The following is a 15,178-nucleotide window of genomic DNA, read 5'->3' on the forward strand; positions in this document are numbered from 1 at the left end:
GTGGTACAGTAGTGATGATGAATATTGATAGTCCTTCCTGCTGTGCTGTGCTGTGATGCATTTACCACACCAACGCTCAGCAGGTCACCAATTAATGATGCATTTACTACTTAATCAGGAAATGGTTTAGACTAGGCACAATGGGTAGTAAAATAGACCAGTAACATGTCCATGTCACTAGTCTATGTTACTACCTCTATAGTGGGGAGTAACATATATGTGGTAACATGAAGCACTTCATTTATTAGGCTATAGACACATCTTGCCTTGATATGTGTGATGTTACTCATACTAGTAGTAATTAGCTATGTTATCACTTTCATTTCTTTCTTCATTTATTGCATGCCACATCATCTATTTAATTTAGATATGTGTGATGTTACTACCTATGTTACTCCCATTATGGACAGTTTTGGAAGGTATCTTAGATGTATCTAGGAGTACTAGCTACTCCTACTACTGTAGTCTGGAATTAATGGCCCTCCTATTCTACTACATGGAGGCAAGTGATAGTACATGGTCTTAGCAAGGTGGAGTGCTGGTGGCCGAGTGATAGTCGGATCGGATGGCAGTCAGTATTTATTCCATGTTTGGCTGAGCATCTACGAGTATTATTTCCTGCTGTGCTGGTGTGCTGTGAAACCAACTCAGTTGGGAGGACCTTGATGAAGCTTGCCAAGATAAAATTCAATCCATCGAGCACACTCAACCAAATATTTCTGCGTGACACAACCAGTTATATCTTTGGAGGAAATTTGCCTTTGCACGCACTTAGCATGAACGAAAATACAAAGAACTAGATTAAAGCACAGAATTCATTCAAGAAAACTGAGTATATTTATTTATTTCTTTTTTTCACTAACCTTTTTGGTGAGGAAGGAGTGATGCACAAATGGGTAACACAAGCCAAAGGACAGAGGTAACAGTGAGCTGATGCACAAGTTCTACCAATCCCAATTAAAGCACGAGTACTGCTACACCTACGACATTTCCTTTACGGTTTTAGTGCGACAAACCTTAACACCCACCCATCATATCAATAGCCACTGATTCACCTTGCAGAATTTATTCCACAACATGGAGCATCAAGCTAGCTGTGATGATGAGAGCTGCACTTTTCTTTCTTTCTTTCTTTCTTTCTTTCTTTCAACTCATCCAGCATCACATTTTGGTATAGAGCGAGTATACACGATAGAAAGTAATGTCACAGAGTTTAGTCTATATGAATTACTTGATAATGCCAAGACCACCAACTCTATTTTTTTTCTCTCCAGGAGATTAAATCCCAATCTACCACGTGATATTGTGAGCATCCTCAACAATACCCCAGAAATGGCTTGGATAGCCCGTTTAGGGAAACTTGATCATAGACATCGCGCAAGAAGGGATACTAGTAATACAAGATTGGAGCAGGATCAACTTGCCCTTGTAATAGAGCGTATTTCCTCTCCAACTAGCAATCCTCTTCATGGATTTGTCAACAACGGGTTTAAGGACTTATTTATTTATGTTTACTTTAGAGAAATGCAGACACACCCCTAAATATCTGGAAAGGAAGGTCCCTAGATTGCAACATATATTTCGGGAAAACTCCTTAGCATAATCATCATCCAAACCAATCGTTGAGAGGTCACTTGTGTAGAAATTGATTTTCATACCAGAGTTGTCAAATCAGGAAAGAATGCATTAGAGTTTTCTTGCATACTCATAAGTAGGACTCGAAAAATATGATAGTGTCATTAACATATTGGAGGAAGAAGGCACCACCAGGAACAAAATCAGGCAAAAGCCCTTGAATAATACCAGAATTTACAACTTAGGGCTTACATTCAGTAAACACATCAACCTCAAGGTTGAAGAGGATGGGAGATAGAGGATCTACTTGTTTCAACATTTGCCAGCAAGAATGTATGGACCATTATTATCACTAAGCCTTGCAAAAAAAGGGACATTGGAACAACACATGGTCGTATCCAATTAATCCACTTCTGGCCAACATCATTTCAAAGGAAATCCTAGTTAACTATACCGGGCATTTTTTTTTCATAATCATGTTTAAGAACAAGGCCAACACAGAAACAGATATGTGAATCTCATGTATGAATTCATGAGCGGGGATAACACATTATCAAAAAATCCTACCCTTTATAAAAGTGGTTTGATTTTGAGAGATTGACTTATCATCACAAGATACTAGTAACACAAGATTGGAGCAGGATCAACTTGCCCTTCTAATAGAGCGTATTTTCTCTCCAACTAGAAATCCTCTTCATGGATTTGTCTTTAACGGGATTACGAATTACTTGTTTATTTTTTTAGTTTAGACAAATGCAGACACACCCCTAAATATCTGGAAAGGAAGGTCCCCAAATTACAACATATATTTCGGGCCTCCTTAGCATAATGATCATCCAAACCAATTGTTGAGAGGTGTGACGCCCCCGATTCAATCGTACACTAATCATACATGCAAACGTGTACGATCAAGATCAGGGACTCACGGGAAGATGTCACAACACAACTCTAAAAATAAAATAAGTCATACAAGCATCATATTACAAGCCAGGGGCCTCGAAGGCTCGGATACAATAGCTCGATCATAGACGAGTCAGCGGAAGCAACAATATCTGAGTACAGACATAAGTTAAACAAGTTTGCCTTAAGAAGGCTAGCACAAATTGGGATACAGATCGAAAGAGGCGCAGGCCTCCTGCCTGGGATCCTCCTAAACTACTCATGGTCATCGTCAGCGGGCTGCACGTAGTAGTAGGCACCTCCCGAGTAGTAGTAGTCGTCGTCGACGGTGGCGTGTGGCTCCTGGGCTCCAACGTCTGGTCACAGCAATCGGGTATAGAAAGGATGAAAAGAGAGAGCAAAGCAACCGTGAGTACTCATCCAAAGTACTCGCAAGAAAGGAGCTACACTACATATGTATGCAATTGTATCAAATGGAATAAGGGTATCATATGTGGACTGAACTGCAGAATGCCGGAATAAGAGGGGGATAGCTAGTCCTATCAAAGACTACGCTTCTGGCAACCTCCATCTTGCAGAATGTAGAAGAGAGTAGATGGTAAGTTCACCAAGTAGCATCGTGTAGCATAATCCTAACCGATGATCCTCCCCTTGTCGCCCTGTGAGAGAGCGATCACCGGTTGTATCTGGCACTTGGAAGGGTGTGTTTTATTAAGTATCTGGTTCTAGTTGTCATAAGGTCAAGGTACAACTCCAAGTCGTCCTGTTATCGAAGATCACGCTATTCGAATAGATTAACTTCCCTGCAGGGGTGCACCACATTTCCCAACACACTCGATCCCCTTTGTCCGGACACACTTTTCCGGGTCATGCCCGGCATCAGAAGATCAACACGTCGCAGCCCTACCTAGGCACAACAGAGAGGTAAGCACGCCGGTCTAAATCCTATGGCGCAGGGGTCTGGGCCCATCACCCATTGCAAACCTGCATGTTGCGTACACGGCCGGAAGCAGAACTAGCCCCCTTAATACAAGAGCAGGCTTACGGTCCAATCCGACGTGCGCCGCTCAGTCGCTGACGTCACGAAGGCTTCGGCTGATACCACGACGTCGAGTGCCCATAACTGTCCCTGCATAGATGGTTAGTGTGTATAGGCCAGTGGCCAGACTCAGATCAAATACCAAGATCTCGTTAAACGTGTTATCTTGAAATAACCGCGAACGCCGACCAGGGCCGGACCCACCTCTCTCCTAGGTGGTCTCAACCTGCCCTGTCGCTCCGCCACAAAGTAACAGTCGGGGGCCGCCGGGAACCCAGGCCCACCACTACCTAGGTGGAACCACCTGCCCCTTCAGCCCCCATCTCCGAATAGTATCACAGGTAATGTAACAGTGTAAAGTATATAGTATATGCCCGTGATCACCTCCCGAAGTGATCACGGCCCAGTAGTATAGCATGGCAGACGGAAAAGAGTGTAGGGCCACTAATGATAAACTAGCATCCTATACTAAGCATTAGGATTGCAGGTAAGGTATCAACAGCTGTAGCAACAATGACAGGCTATGCATCAGAATAGGATTAACGGAAAGGAGTACCATGCTACACTACTCTAATGCAAACAATATAGAGGACAGTAGGCGATATGTGGTTTTCAAGGGGGGGGCTTGCCTGGTTGCTCTGCAGACAGCAATGGGCCCTCGAAGGTGAAGTAGTCGATCACTGGTTCAACCGCGGTCTTGGGGTCTACCGAAAAGAAGTAACGAAGGGGGAACACAATAAATAATAGAGCAATCAAAGCACCACAAAGTATAACATGGTAATACGCGGTGCTAGGGATGACCTAACGCAGTACTAGGTGCTACCGGCGAAGGGGGGAAACAACCGGGAAAGTATTCCCGGTGTTTGCCATTTTCGGACAGATGAACCGGAGAGGGATGGTTGCATGTTCGCTATGATAGGGGTATGTGGCGGACGAACGGGCTGCGTATCCGAATTCGTCTCGTTGTTCTGAGCAACTTTCATGTACACAGTTTTTTCATCCGAATTACGATTTATTTTATATTAATTTTTAAAGTTTTTAAATGATTTTCTGAAATTTCGGAGCTGATTTAATTCGAAATATATTAAATACTAAATGCTACAGGTACACCGAAGTGTACCCAGAGATATGACTATTTGACTGACAGGTGGGTCTTGTTGACCGCCTAGTTAGCAGTCAACAGTCAACCTGCTGACTGGTTTGACTAGTCGAACTGACATGTGGGGGCCACATGTCATAGACTACTAGTTAAACTATTTAACTAACTAGATTTATTTAGCAGTGGGACCCGCATATCAGTGGGACAATTTTGTTAAACAGAGTTTTAAATGGTTTTAGTTAATCTAATTAAGTAGTGGGGCCTACTATCAATGCTTACTTAGTGTTAGGATTAGGGGGCATTAGCACGTAATCTAACAGGGGCACCCGGCCTGTATGCAGCAGCAGTAGTAGCCCAAAAGCAGCTAGCAGGGGCGGAAGCAGGCCGCGCGGGGAGTGGCGGCCGGCGGTGGGCACGGGGTAGGCCGCGTGGAGGCGAGGCGGGGCGCGGGTCGCCGCCGACGAGCGAGCGCCAGGCGGCGGAGATGGGTGGAGCGGGCGTTGTGGTTGCGGGTGTGGGCTGCCGCGGCCGGTGCGGGTGGAGAAGTGGGAATGGGGCGCACGCAGGGGGGCCCGAGCAGCGGCGGGGCACAGCCGCTGCGGCGAACGGGGCGGAGGCCACGGCGGCAACAACAGGCAGCGGCCGATGCGGGGCTGCAGTCGTGCCGGGGACGGCTGCGGGTGAAGAAGGACGTGGCGAGCGGAGGCAAATCTATGGTGGGCAGGGGCTTGTGACCTAGGGCACGGGGCGGAGCCAGGTCCGGGCGGCAGCGGGGGTGGGTGAGCGCGCACGGGAGGGGCTCGCGGCTGTGTGGCCACGAGCACGGCGACCATGAGCTCGCCGGGAGTTCGGGCGCGGTGGGGCGGCGTCCTAAGGCAGGGGAATAGATGAGGGAGAGGGGAAAACGGAAAGGGGCCTCACATCGATGCGGTGGCCGAGCTCGACGGAGGCGAGGAGGCAGCGGTGGTTGTGGATCGAAAGCGACCGAGGACGGCGTTCCGAAGACGAAGACGATGTGGGCGACGGCATCGAGGCTCTCCAGCCTCGCTCCGGTGGTGTAGTTGACGAAGTAGGACCCGCCGGGGCTCCTGGACACCGCAGTGAAGCTCAGGGAGGCTCTGGTGCGCGGCGACGACGATGACGCGGTGACGGCAGTAGCGGGCGAGGTTGATTTGAGGGGAAGGGAGCACGGGCGAGGGGAAGAGAGTGGGTGGGGAGGAGCAAGTGGGAGAGTGGTGAGTGGAGGGGAGTGCTCGAGACGACGAGGGGACGGTGCCCTTATCCCCTTGGGGTGGCGCCGACGAGCTGGTCGGGCGGGGACGCACCCCTGTAGCGGTCGCGCCAGGAGAACAAGAGAAGAAGGCGACCGGTGGGGTAGGTGGGTTGGCTGGGCCGACCCAGGTGGGCTAGGCCCAGGGGGGTTCCCCCCTCTTTGTAATGTTTTATATTCTTTTGCCCCTTTTTTTTAAACATATGTTTTCCAAAACCTTTTAAGACCGAATTAATTTTATAATTGTTATAAAACTCGCACCTAATTTATTCTAATAAATTTAGGCCATGGCCACATTTAGATTGAGGTTTAAATAAAAAGGTTTAGTATCTTTATAAAGTAAATAACATTTAACTTATTGCTTTGGCCACTATTTTATTTACTTAAGGTCATTTAAGCATTTTGCAAAAAGTTGTTTCACCACCATAATTGTTTATAGAATATTTGTCACATGATGAACATTTTAGTTTGCATATTTGAGAAGTTAGAATTTTAACTAGAATTTGAAGTTGAGATTTGGGCTGGATTAGAATCAAAGTGAGATTAGCAGCAGCAACAGTGATGACCTGGCACCATTAGCAGGGGATTACTGTAGCTTGATTATCCAGGCGTTACAAATCTCCTCCACTATAAGAAATCTCGTCCCGAGATTTAAGAGGTGGGGCAAGGGGAAAAGTTTTGGTTGTGAAATTCTAACGGGTCTTCTCGTTCTTGGTTGCTCTTCTCGTAGAGGTCGACCCACTACGCTAATGTCTTCATTCCTCTATTTTAGGTCTTCGTGATGAAGTCGGCATCCTTTCTTTAGGAACTCCATCGTGCGCATGACAAGGGGTAACTTCATAAAAAACAGACCACTACAATGTTGCTTATCTGGTAGATAACCGCAGGAAAGGTGGCGGAAAGTAACTCTCGATTGAAACTTAAGAAATCATCTAGAGCAAAGTAAGAAGGTGCAAAATGGAAGTTTTGAGTGGGTAGGCTATAGTTCGATGCCTGAAACAGGGCATGAAAGGGGTTCAAAGCAACAGGAACAAGTATCGTGTTTGATACCAGAATTAATGATCTCTTAGAAGTGGCTCGTGAATTTACATATGAGGGCACGCGCAAGGAACAACCATCGGATCAGGGGGTGTACAGAAGAGTCAGGTTTCGATCCTGTGAAACTGTGGGTTATGGGCCCACCATGTGTGTTAAGGGTAGGAAGGGTAGTGACTTCTTGCACGATCATGTAAGCAAGGCGTGCCAGAGGATAGCTTGTCAGTTATATCGGCAACAACATCGGTATCAAGGCGAGGGACGAAGAGAACCGTTTTCCTGCTCGTTGAACGAGGCGGACCAATAGGCAAAGTTCTCGTCCATCGGTGGCTACCAGAATGTCATCAACAATAGTAACAGGGTCTTACTGACAGGATTGTACAACGAGGTGTTTACATAAGCAGGATAATATTACTGCTTAGATCATATAGATCACAAGAAAGGTTAAACCAAACAATGGGAAGGAAAATATGATTATCAGATTTAAACAGAACAATGGAAAGGAAAATGTTTTAAAACACATATTCAAGGGGTATATCCTTCCCACAAACAAGTAGGGCATGATATCCATGACAGGATATAAAGTAGAAAACCATTTATGTAAGGGGAGAGAAACTTCATGACATTACCCATACAACGGTGCTTGGATAATTGATAAAGAAAATTTAGCATTGTGCTTCAAATGTTCTTATTGAAAATTGGAGTACCACAGACATGCTTCGAGATAGCGTTGGTGTGGTCTTCAAGCAAAGGTCAGACTTTGGATACACAAAGGATCCATCAGGAATGATTTTTAGAATAAGTCTTACAATTTCCTCATGGAAGAATGGATAACCTTGTAGAAAAGGAAACTATAACACTAGGTGCTCCGGCCAGTTGTGCTAGGCATGACATCAACTTACCCGGTCATGTAAAGATGTTATAACTCCTGGAAATATGTTCCAACCATCATATCTGACGGAGATTCAGATTTGATTGGTGTCAGGATACCTCAGACTCAGGATGCCTGAGAAAGAAAAGGTGCAACGCATTTGTCGAGATGACATTGTAAGATTTTCGGGAAATGAACTATGGAAGCAAGTTTCGAAACAATAGTTCATCATTAAATCCAAGGAGAGGATGAAGATGTGGCTGATGAACTCAGCGACAATTCATTGAGATTTTCAAAAGATGGATTTCCACACTTATGTGAACAAGGAGATAACATTTGTCGGATCAAATAATATAAGGATGTATGCTCGAGAAAAACATACACAATTAAGCATTGGTTGAAAAGTGCACCCAAAATATGGTCTTAGGTAGCATGATCAATGTTAGAAAGGTGATTTAACAACCAATAGTCTAAGAATGAAATATCGACCATTAACTTGAAAGCAATAGGGTTGCTAGAAACATGCACAAGTTTGTGTTGAACGGAAGGCAATAAAGTGGTCGATGATAACACAAATCATCAAGGGCAAGGATGGTACTTCTCATCATGAATTCAATTGATATCCTAGAAGGGGTCAAAATGTTGATGATGATCACGACACACTTGTCGAGGGGTTTCACGAGGACATAATCGATCATGGATGACATCAAGGAAAAGGAAGGGCGAAGCGGAAGTTATCAGAACCATGGGTATAAAACATACTCGAAATCAAGTTTGCTATTCAAGGAGAAATGATATGACAAGGAAGATCGATGTAAGATTAGCTCACTGTCGAAATTTTTGCTCCGTGAAGCAGGACCAGGTAGCATAGTTAAAAATTAGCCCAAGGTGATAGCCGATCAGGCTAGGATTGACATGCTCGAGTACAAACTCGTGAATAAAGGAGATTACTAAGAGTTGTTTAATCGTGGTGCGGACCCGATTTAGTTATCGGTGTCCTCGAGTGACTAACAACTCGGAATCAGGAAACATTGGAATCGGTGAGGAATAATACTCGATGAAGGCTCATAATAAACAACATGGTTCGATGATATTATCAAGATACCAGAGGGTAATATTCAGAGGTAGAGCAAAATAGAGGTTTGACAAGTGTATTGATCTGCAAAAGACAAGTACTTTAACTTGTCCGAGAAAAGGAATCAAGGAATATCAATATGGCCGAAACCATAGTTGCAAAGGATCCAATTCAAAGACACCGGAAGAATTATCCAACTAACTAAAAGTTTTTCAAGAAGCTTCCATGATAAGTTCCACATCGGGTCCATGGGCATGAACACAAAGTTCAAGGTCGACTCCCACTTCTTCAATGTATAACCTTCCATTCACTTCTCGCGTTCGATGAAGTTGTAGTGTTGAAATTTTATCTAGCAAAATATCAGAAGAGTATAACTCGTGAAAACTTTCGAGTTCACACATATTAAGGAAGGCCTAGGTTCAACCCATCGGGGCATTGTGGAAACATATACCACAAGCTTCAATAGTAAATATCACCAGCTCGAAAGCAGAGCATGGTTGTCCAAATCAAGGAATAGGATTTACCAATGGCATTATGTATCGGGGAAAGAACTTTCGAAGTGACTGAATATAAAGGACGTTGTCGGATAAAATCCAACAAAGGTTCTGGTGGTCCACAAGGGATTTGATGTGAGCATCGGTACTCAACCAGAGGAAGGAAGAATGCAAGGAGATCAGACTATAGAAACAACTGACTAACTCAAAGCTCAAATTTAAAGGAATTATGATTTCCAAATCAATGCATCAGAAGCAAACGCTCTGATTAAGGACGGATAAGTTGAATAGTCTTAGGGTTACAATCGATGGCAATTTGATTGGTCGAGATCCAGCTCATGTTTAAAGTGTTGTCTGAGCCAGAAGGTCAAAACGAAGGATCTGATTAAGGAATGCGAGCATTCGCAACATATTGATTCAACAGACTCAAACTGATAATGACTAAGGATGCCAATAATACTACCAGACCCATGAGATTAATCATAATGCAAGCAAGCAAGAATTTCAAGAGTAATAGTCAGATGAGGATTTTCGAAGGATCAAATGGTATTTCGAAGAGTTTTGTGAAATACTTGAATCAAATGGGATGAGCGGATACTCGGTAAGAGCGAGGAATTATCCACATTGGTATTCATGTGGCAAGGAACTGCAAGGCAGTATGCTCAAAGTATTCTCAGAACAATGAGAGGAATTCATGGTATCTTATAATAACAAGGTCACGGGGAATGATTGTACGAATGGAAAGTGTAAGTACTCATCCATAAGGAATTTTCGATAGTCGGGAATAACAAAAGTGGTGCGCACAAAGTCTCGAGAGAACATCTGAGAGTAACTTCGGAATCTTATGGTGTAGTAGACGATCATTGTAATTAGGTGCTCTCCTGGTGGAAGTAGTTACGAGAACCTAGAGTCAGAGTTAGTAAATTCATTTTAACCTGAATAGAAGAGAGATCAGAGTCCCAGAGTAAGGATCGAGGAGTAAAATATCCTAATACCACCCAAATGGCGACGTGGGGCCGTAAGGCACACAGCCATGTTAGTAAAAAGTTTTGCGACGTCTAGACTCGACTTCGGCCAAGGAGTGTGGAAGGGGGGTTCCTACAGGTAGTCGGCTCTGATACCAACTTGTGACGCCCCCGATTCAATCGTACACTAATCATACACGCAAACGTGTACGATCAAGATCAGGGACTCACGGGAAGATATCACAACACAACTCTAAAAATAAAAATAAGTCATACAAGCATCATATTACAAGCCAGGGGCCTCGAGGGCTCGAATACAAGAGCTCGATCATAGACGAGTCAGCGGAAGCAACAATATCTGAGTACAGACATAAGTTAAACAAGTTTGCCTTAAGAAGGCTAGCACAAACTGGGATACAGATCGAAAGAGGCGCAGGCCTCCTGCCTGGGATCCTCCTAACTACTCCTGGTCGTCGTCAGCGGGCTGCACGTAGTAGTAGGCACCTCCCGAGTAGTAGTAGTCGTCGTCGACTGTGGCGTCTGGCTCTTGGGCTCCAACGTCTGGTCGCAGCAATCGGGTATAGAAAGGGGGAAAAGAGGGAGCAAAGCAACTGTGAGTACTCATCCAAAGTACTTGCAAGCGAGGAGCTACACTACATATGTATGCATTGGTATCAAATGGAATAAGGGTATCATATGTGGACTGAACTGCAGAATGCCGGAACAAGAGGGGGATAGCTAGTCCTATCGAAGATTACGCTACTGGCCACCTCCATCTTGCAGAATGTGGAAGAGAGTAGATGGTAAGTTCACCAAGTAGCATCGTGTAGCATAATCCTAACCGATGATCCTCCCCTTGTCGCCCTGTGAGAGAGCGATCACCGGTTGTATCTGGCACTTGGAAGGGTGTGTTTTATTAAGTATCCGGTTCTAGTTGTCATAAGGTCAAGGTAAAACTCCAAGTCGTCTTGTTACCGAAGATCACGGCTATTCGAATAGATTAACTTCCCTGCAGGGGTGCACCACATTTCCCTACACGCTTGATCCTCTTTGTCCGGACACACTTTTCTGGGTCATGCCCGGCCTCAGAAGATCAACACGTCGCAGCCCTACCTAGGCACAACAGAGAGGTCAGCACGCCGGTCTAAATCCTATGGCGCAGGGGTCTGGGCCCATCGCCCATTGCACACCTGCACGTTGCGTACGCGGCCGGAAGCAGAACTAGCCCCCTTAATACAAGAGCAGGTTTACGGTCCAATCCGGCGCGCGCCGCTCAGTTGCTGACATCACGAAGGCTTCGGCTGATACCAAGACGTCGAGTGCCCATAACTGTCCCCGCGTAGATGGTTAGTGCGTATAGGCCAGTGGCCAGACTCAGATCAAATACCAAGATCTTGTTAAACGTGTTATCTTGAAATAGCCGTGAACGCCGACCAGGGCCAGACCCACCTCTCTCCTAGGTGGTCTCAACCTGCCCTGTCACTCCGCCACAAAGTAACAGTCGGGGGCCACCAGGAACCCAGGCCCACCACTACCTGGGTGGAACCACCTGCCCCTTCAGCCCCCATCTCCGAACAGTATCACAGGTAATGTAACATTGTAAAGTATATAGTATATGCCCGTGATCACCTCCCGAAGTGATCACGGCCCAGTATAGCATGGCAGTCCGACAAGAATGTAGGGCCACTGATGATAAACTAGCATCCTATACTAAGCATTAGAATTGCAGGTAAGGTATCAACAGCTGTAGCAACAATGACAGGCTATGCATCAGAATAGGATTAACGGAAAGCAGTAACATGCTACACTACTCTAATGCAAACAGTATAGAGGAGAGTAGGCGATATCTGGTGATTAAGGGGGGGGGGCTTGCCTGGTTGCTCCGCAGACAACAATGGGCCCTCGAAGGTGAAGTAGTCGATCACTGGTTCAACCGCGGTCTTGGGGTCTACCGAAAAGAAGTAACGAAGGGGGAACACAATAAATAACAGAGCAATCAAAGCACCACAACGTATAACATGGTAATACGCAGTGCTAGGGATGACCTAACGCAGTACTAGGTGCTACCGGCGAAGGGGGGAAACAACCGGGAAACTATTCCCGGTGTTTGCCATTTTCGGACAGATGAACCAGAGAGGGATGGTTGCTTGTTCACTATGCTAGGGGTGTGTGGCGGACGAGCGGGCTGCGTATCCGAATTCGTCTCGTCGTTCTGAGCAACTTTCATGTACAAAGTTTTTTCATCCGAGTTACGGTTTATTTTATATTAATTTTTAAAGTTTTTAAATGATTTTCTGAAATTTTGGAGTTGATTTAATTCGAAAATATATTAAATACTAAATGCTACAGGTAGACCGAAGTGTACCCAGAGATATGACTATTTGACTGACAGGTGGGTCCTGTTGACCGCCTACTCAGCAGTCAACAGTCAACCTGCTGACTGGTTTGACTGGTCGAACTGACATGTGGGGGCCACATGTCATACACTACTAGTTAAACTATTTAACTAACTAGATTTATTTAGCAGCGGGACCCGCATGTCAGTGGGACAATTTTGTTAAACAGAGTTTTAAATGGTTTTAGTTAATCTAATTAAGTAATGGGGCCTACTATCAATGCTTACTTAGTGTTAGGATTAGGGGGCATTAGCACGTAATCTAACAGGGGCACCCGCCCTGTATGCAGCAGCAGTAGCAGCCCAAAAGCAGCTAGCAGGGGGCGGCAGCAGGCCGCGCGGGGAGTGGCGGCCGGCGGTGGGCACGGGGTAGGCCGCGTGGAGGCGAGGCGGGGCGCGGGTTGCCGCCGACGAGAGAGCGGCAGGCGGCGGAGATGGGCGGAGCGGGCATTGTGGTTGCGGGTGTGGGCTGCCACAGCCGGTGCGGGCGGAGCAGTGGGGAATGGGGCGCACGCAGGGGGGCCCGAGCAGCGGCGGGGCACAGCCGCTACGGCGAACGAGGCGGAGGCCACGGCGGCAACAGCAGGCCGCGGCCGGTGCGGGGCTGCGGTCGCGCCGGGGACGGCTGCGGGTGAAGAAGGACATGGCGAGGCGGAGGCAAATCCATGGTGGGCAGGGGCTTGCGACCTAGGGCGCGGGGTGGAGCCAGGTCAGGGCGGCAGTGGGGGTGGGTGAGCGTGCACGGTAGGGGCTCGCGGCTGTGCGGCCACGAGCACGGAGACCACAAGCTCGCCGGGAGTTCGGGCGCGGTGGGGCGGCGTCCTAAGGCAGGGGAATAGAAGAGGGAGAGGGGAAAATGGAAAGGGGCCTCACATCGATGCAGCGGCCGAGCTCGACGGAGGCAAGGAGGCTGCGGTGGTTGTGGATCGAAAGCGACCGACGACAGCGTTCCGAAGATGAAGACGATGTGGGCGACGGCGTCGAGGCTCTCCAGCCTCGCTCCGGTGGTGTAGTTGACGAAGTAGGACCCGCTGGGGCTCCTGGACACTGCCGTGAAGCTCGGGGAGGCTCTGGTGCGCGGCGACGACGATGACGCGGTGACGACAGTAGCGGGCGAGGTTGATTTGAGGGGAAGGGAGCATGGGCGACGGGAAGAGAGTGGGTGGGGAGGAGCAAGTGGGAGAGTGGTGAGTGGAGGGGAGTGCTCGAGACGACAAGGGGACGACGCCCTTATCCCCTCGGGGCAGCGTCGGCGAGTTGGTCGGGCGGGGACGCACCCCTGTAGCGGCCGCGCCAGGAGAGCAGGAGAAGAAGGCGACCGGTGGGGTAGGTGGGTTGGCTGGGCCGACCGAGGTGGGCTAGGCCCAGGGGGGTTCCCCCCTCTTTGTAATGTTTTATATTCTTTTGTCCCTTTTTTTAAACATATGTTTTCCAAAACCTTTTAAGACCGAATTAATTTTATAATTTTTATAAAACTGGCACCTAATTTATTCTAATAAATTTAGGCCATGGCCACATTTAGATTGAGGTTTAAATAAAAAGGTTTAGTATCTTTATAAATTAAATAACATTTACTTATTGCTTTGGCCACTATTTTATTTACTTAAGGTCATTTAAGCATTTTGCAAAAAGTTGTTTCACCACCTAATTGTTTATAGAATATTTGTCACATGATGAACATTTTAGTTTGCATATTTGAGAAGTTAGAATTTTAACTATAATTTAAAGTTGAGATTTGGGCTGGATTAGAATCAAAATGAGATTAGCAGCAGCAACAGTGACGACCTGGCACCATTAGCAGGGGATTACTGTAGCTTGATTATCCGGGCGTTACAAGAGGTCACTTGCGTAGAAATTGATTTTCATACCAGGGTTGTTAAATCAGGAAAGGATACATTAGAGATTTCTTGTCTACTCATAATTAAGTAGGACTCGAAAAATATAATGTGCCATTAACAAATTGGAGGATGATGGCACCACCAGGAACAAAATGAGGCAAAAGCACTTGAATGATACCAGAATTTACAACTTAGGGCTTACAATTTACTAAACACATCAATATCAAAGTTGAAGAGGGTGGGAGATAGAGGATCTCCTTGTTTCAACATTTGCCAGCAAGAGTGTATGGACCATTATTATCCTTAAGCCTTGCAAAAAAAGTAACGTTAGAACAACACATGGTCGATCGAATTAATCCAATTCTGGCCAAAGCCTCTAGAGAGCATCATTTCAAAAAGGAAATCCTAGTTAACTATATTGAGCGTTTTTTCATAATCAACCTTAAGAACAAGGCCAATAGAACCAGATATGTGAATCTCATGGAGGACTTCATGAGCGGGGATGACACTTTATCAAATAACCCTACCCTTTATAAAAGTTGTTTGATTTTGAGAGATTGACTTATCACCCACAAGGATACTAGTAATACAAGATTGGAGCAGGATCAAATTGCCCTTGTAA

Source organism: Triticum urartu, chromosome 4A, assembly GCF_056163025.1.
Source record: "Triticum urartu cultivar PI428250 chromosome 4A, HENAU_Tu73, whole genome shotgun sequence".
NCBI classification, from domain to species: Eukaryota; Viridiplantae; Streptophyta; class Magnoliopsida; order Poales; family Poaceae; genus Triticum; species Triticum urartu.